Source organism: Neltuma alba, unplaced genomic scaffold (assembly GCF_004799145.2).
Source record: "Neltuma alba isolate B1F8T4 unplaced genomic scaffold, ASM479914v2 tig00002876_pilon, whole genome shotgun sequence".
Taxonomy (NCBI): domain Eukaryota; kingdom Viridiplantae; phylum Streptophyta; class Magnoliopsida; order Fabales; family Fabaceae; genus Neltuma; species Neltuma alba.
The window spans coordinates 1-6,174 of NW_021633053.1; the positions used below are offsets into that span (position 1 = coordinate 1).

The following is a 6,174-nucleotide window of genomic DNA, read 5'->3' on the forward strand; positions in this document are numbered from 1 at the left end:
TAGGTGTTTGCTAATTACTGCCAATATATTACTTGTACTACGTACTCATCGTAGTCTGTTGCATGTTATATATGAACCCCGAGAAAGTCTCTTGTAATTCTCCTCAAAGAAAAATAAATATTTTCTCAAAAAAAGTGGGATAACAAATATGACTCAAGAGTCTGGTGTTCACATACAACACGTCAGAGTTGATCTACAGATCAAATCTGAATAATCATATGTATGACCAGAGACTACATTGATTTTTTTTTCTCCTATGGCGCAAAGATCAGGAAACACAAAATAAATAAGAGATAATAATAATTCTGGCGAGTAAAAGCAGTGAAGAAGTATGACAGATCATCATCATCATCAGCAACTACAATTGCAGTGAGGCCAACGACCAATCAACCTCGTTCTTCTTGAACTTTGGTTGCCTAGAGCTTAACGATCTCAGGAATATGAACTGGGTACCGATCAATGCAATCTGCCCAGGGACTATCCTCAATCGGCGTCTTGATTGTTCTGTTACATTTCCACACCGCACTGTTACACTTAAATCCACTTCCGAACGCTATCTGCCACACTCTTTCTCCTTTTTCTTCATCCTTCCCTTCGATTCTATGTAATTCAGTTCGTACCACAGCGACGACGACGATGTATTTCCGAACCGGTGAAGTGTCATCCTCGACGCCTCCACGTGCTCCGCCGAAAGCTGTAGATTCTTCTGCAACTCATCGATCACCGCCCTACCTCCGGCGTGGATGCAGAAATGCTCGAACGCTTGCTTGAAGTCTGGGATATATGGCTTCCACTTGGGGTTAAAGATTTTCCTTCCGATCAGAGTCAAGAGGAAAAGGAGCTGCTCCGACGCCGGAAGAACCAACGGCCCCATCGTCGTTATGTTCGACTTCAGTGCTTCTCCTGCTATGGCCATCAGATCCTTGGAGAGAGAAATCCCGACCTTTCCTTCTTTGTCCTTTCTTCAAACACGCACCGGTACGCCTTGTCATCGCCTCCTTTGTGCGTCCGTACAACGTGGATCAATCTGTACTTGGCTCGCCGGCGCTCGGACCCGCGGTTCGTTAGGAGGATCGCTGCGCCGCCCATTCGGAAAAGACAGTTGGGGAGAAGCATGGCTCTCTCGTTGCCTTGGTAATAATTAGGGGTAATAATTTCGGTGCTCACGACCACAGCATTTGAATTTGGATGAACTTGAAGAAGATCGCGAGCTAAGTCGATTGAAATCAGCCCCGCGCTACAGCCCATGCCGGAGAGATTGAAACTCTTGATGTTGCTTCTGAGTTTGTATTTGTTTATAATCATGGCGGACAGAGAAGGGGTGGGAGAGAAGAGGCTGCAGTTCACTATGAGGATGTCTATGTCTTTGGGTTTGAGCCCGGTCTTTCTGAAGAGAGAATCCATGGCGGAGAAATGACCAGCTCGGCCTCCGCTCTGGCAGCTTCCATGGTAGGTTTTGGAGGAATATAGTGAATCGCCGGAGGCAAGCAGGTTTCTTCTCCGAGTCCAGAACGCTCAAGAATCCTCATCTGGAAGTCGACGGACTTAGGGTTGCTCCTGAGGATGAGTCTGGAATGTTCCATGAAGGTAGAGAAAGGGACACGGCACGTGACGGGGGGCTTGAAGCAGGAATAATCGACGAGGTATATGGTACGAGGCTTGGACATGAAATAGAGAGTGGCCATGAAGATGATGAGGAAAGCGGAACAGAGAATCTGAACGAGGTCGAAGTGGAGAGATTTCCAGAGGTTCAAAATCTCGGAAGGGCCCAAACGTAAGACCTCGATAAAGATGGCGACCATGATAGGGATGAGAGTGAGGGTGATAATGTGGTTAACTAAGTACTGGTAACCTAGTTTGACGTACTTGAGCTTGACGGAGCTGGAGAATTCCGGCAACATAGGAGGCATGTTGTTTGCGGCCTGGTCTGGTTGTTTTGTTGAGATGGAGAATTGGAGATTATGGGAAGGAAAATATGTGGGTTATGGCGATGCAGAGGAAGGTATTGATGATATCCAGTGAGGAGGGGAGGAGGTTGAGGTTTTAAAGGCAATGGGGGCCAATGCAATGAAGATGGCAGATGAAGAGATTTAATGATGCCTTCCACGTCACTCAACGCTCGTCCTCCATGCTGGACAAAAAAGTTTCACTGTGTTACCAAAAAAAAAATCCCTCAGCTTTACATAATTAACAGTCTTGATCTTTAAATGTCAAAAATATGGACAAAGTAAGTTAAACTGAACAAGGTGTAACTCCGCCAATACGGGAATGGGATGGCTTGATTAGTGGTTAAGTTTCAGCTCACTGCCTTCCATCTTATTTATATATTTAAGTTACTTGGATGAGAGGTTGTGTGGTCCTTTTTTTTTATTTTATTTAACAAGGCATCACATTAATTATTTATTACAATTTTCTACTTTTATTCTTATTTAACATTAAATAAGAAAGGGTTAAAGTGCAAAAATATTCATCAACTTTTTTCAATTATGCCTAACACCACCGTATACTTTTTCGTGGTGCAAAAATACCTACGAATGTTGAAAGAGAGGGCAAAAATAATGTTGCGGTTAAATTAGCTTAACTGCCGTTACTTATTGTGATAGCCCTGTGCTATTTGTCCAGATCTAATGTGTTCTAGTATAAAAGTACCAAAATATCCCTTTTGAAAAAAAAAAAAAAAAACAAGGCCCCTCTCTCCCCCTACCGATTTATCCTTTGCTCCAGTTTTCAAAAATTAATCAACAATCCATTGACAGTTTAAAACAATCTATCAACCAAATGTTCATCAACCATCTATCAACAATGAAAAAGAGGAGCAACCTTACGATGAAGAGTTTGAAACTCAGTAGAGAATAAAAGGAGCAATCTCGGAAAGCACCAAACAAGCTACTGAAGCAAAAATTAACTGAGGAAGCAGGGAAGAACGACATTAAAGTGGCAACCCAAGACTGTGAAACTCAGAGCCAAAATTCCTTCTCGTTATTTTCAGTGAACCGACCAGCTTCAGCGAAAAAAGGATATGAGACCCTTTATTTTAGCAAGATCACGACTTATCCTGAACACAAGTTTGAATGAGAGCTCGCAAGTTTGACGATGAAGGATGCGGTTGATGCTATGTGCGACGGCCTGGAGGAAGAGCTCACCGACAGCGACGATGGACTCCGAGATCAATAACGACGATGTCCCCGTCTCACTCATCACTGCCTCCCCACAATCTAACAGACTGTAGTAGATCCATGGACGATGAGATCAACAATAGGTTACTATTAGTAGGATGCAACTTTACAGGTTGAGGGAGGAAGAGAGGAAGGAGACGGAGTATGACAGGGGATGCTAAGGCGAGACGGTGGCCGGCAATGAAGTCAGCAAGGAAGAAGGAGAGGTTACGGTACGGTTGCGGCGTGACTGTGAGGGAGATGAGGATGGGTCATGATTTACAGATGGGCGTGGGTTGGGAATTTTAATTTTTGAAAAATAATAATTCTCCAATCCTTAACATAACACTATTTAACTAATTTTATTAGATTAAGGAAGTTAGGTAAGTTAGTTAATTATAAGAAATATGACATGTTTTTTCTAAAATACCATAGTCATCTTTTTAATACCCAACTTTTTCTTCTATTTGATTATGGTTGAGGGAGTATCCATAAAGATAATTTAAAAAAAATTGATAATATGATAAATAGTCTTATATTTAAACCAAAACAACTCAATAATTAAGTCCTATATTAATTAAGAACCGGAGGAGTAAATTAATTTCATTTTTCCCTCCCAGCCAGCTCGGACATTACCATGACCACATAGGTTCCCATGTCAGCATTTTGTGTCAAGAAGTTTTCTTTAACAGTCAACGTGAGACAATTTAACAGCAATGCTATTTTTGCTCACTTTTTCAATGTTTATGGGTATTTTTATACCTCAAAAAATATACTCATCTTGTCTTTAATATAAGACCTAATTATTGAGTTGGTTTTAATCTAAATATAAGACCCATTTCTCATATTTATCAATTTTCTCTAAATTACCCATATGAATACTCCCTCAACCATAATCAAGTAGAAAAGGAGGAGGGTATTAAAAAAGATGATTATGGTATTTTAAGAAAAATGTGTCACATTTCTTATAATTAACTAACTTATTTAACTTCCTTAATCTAATCAAATTAGTTAAATGAGTTTTATACTAAGAATTAGAGGAGTATCTTATTAAACACACTTTAAAAAAATTAATAAGTATTTTTACACCTTAACCCAATAGAAAAATATAAAACTTTTCAAAGATGTGTTTAAAATTGACAAGGCAGGAAACTTTTTAAATTTTTAGATAAAATCAATGAGTTTCATTTCAGGTTTTTGTTACTTTTGTCAGTAAAAAGCATGGAGAAGTAACGTGTAAATCGGTCCAAATAACTCGGATAAGCAACGTTTTTTTTGTCCAAAAGACAAGTACTTTTCTTGCAACATTTTCCATTCCGAAATATAAATAATATTTGATGGTATCTAGGACACTTTTTTTTCCCCTAATTTACCCTATGTAAGTTAAATATGAGAAAGTTAATTTTTCAGAAATTGTGTACCCTCCTACGGATATAGTAAAATACAAGGATAATTTTAGAAATTGTTTTAAAGCAGATTTAATGTGTTAACTTCATCTTAATAATTCTTTTCCTTAGTGATCTTTATAGTTAGGTTTTATGCTTTGAATAGGTGCGACGTGAGAGTAATGTGTTAAATTCTTCTTAGGAAATTAAACCTCCATGTTTGCATTATATACTCTCTTCAGTCTAAAATATAGGACACTTTTAACAACCATTGTAATCCTTATTATAAGATACTTCTAATTACTTCACTAGCATAGGAGCATCAAAGAGATATGATTAATACTTTAAATTTGATTGAAAATAAAAGCTTTTAAATTTATCTTTATTTATGCAAATGCCTCATAATAAGAAATGAAGTGGTAGTTCGCAAAGATTTAAAAAAGCAATTAAAAGTAGTCATTTATATCGTTCCATCCAAAATAAATAATTTATATCGTTAAAAATGGTTTAAAAAAATTATAACTAAGTTTTAAGATTAGCTTCTATCTAAAATCAATTTGTCTTAATCACCTTTAGTTTCTTTTTATATAACCTCTCCCTACAATTTTAATAAAATAAAATAAAAGAATCTGTACCAACATTAGCGGGTAGAAAATATCATATACGTTATGGGTAGGAGGGAGTAAGATAGAAAGCCTTACCGGTTGGCTCTATTAATTGTGACATGGCTTGTTTACTAGCTTGATGTGATGAGGTTACGTTACCTCATCATTAAAACCGGATTTAAGATTGCCATGTTTGTGCCCTGAGGATATAAAGTTCAGTTGCTGGCATAAAAGCGAGGTATCAAAAAGTGCAGCATTTTATCGATAACTCAACCGAGTAAATATCTCTATGCAGAATATAAAGGAGATAGGGATCACATTTTGTCAGGTTTGTTTAATTAATGGGGTTTGTGGGGATATTAATTAGCTTCACAATTTAGGCACGACGTACGACCCCCGTAAGAGAAATGGTCTACACTCTACCATCCCATATATCCTCGCTCTAACATTGAAATTATCTTATTAATTACTCTTCCGATTCAAAATATCAAAAGACTTTATCTATTTATGTTTATCAAAAAAACTAATTAAATCAAGTGAAAATAATAAATATGTAATGCATATATATATTTAAAATATGTCTTATTAATAAAAAGAATAAGTAAAAAATGTAATAAATAAATCAAAGAGAAAAGAAAATATATAAGATAAAATTAGAAAAAAAAAACCTATTAAATGTGTAGACTCCTCTAACAAAATTTAGCTATATTTTGAACTAGAAGGAGTATTATAATTTTTTAAAAAAATTAATCTCTAGCTTTGTCCTTCTTTTCTGAGTTTGACGTTGTAATGATGTTATTAATAATACCACTTTTTTCTGTTTTCTTTATTTAATATAATTATCTTTTCCCCCTAGTTTTTTTTTTTTTGTCATTCCTCATTAATATGAAGGAATTCATACATCTAACATAGCGTACACAACCTCACATTTAAATATGATTTAACGAAATGTTTAGCACCGATTAAAAAGGGATTATCTTTAATCTTTGCCAAAGCTAAGTGTATTCTTATTACCTAAACTAGCTCCAA

At 36.7% G+C, this 6,174-nt stretch overlaps 1 pseudogene; it reads right to left on the reverse strand.

Annotated features, from left to right (window-relative positions):
* Nucleotides 1-251: 251 nt before the first annotated feature.
* On the reverse strand, nucleotides 252-2,027 carry LOC114739689 (3-ketoacyl-CoA synthase 6-like; annotated as a pseudogene).
* Nucleotides 2,028-6,174: the final 4,147 nt, after the last annotated feature.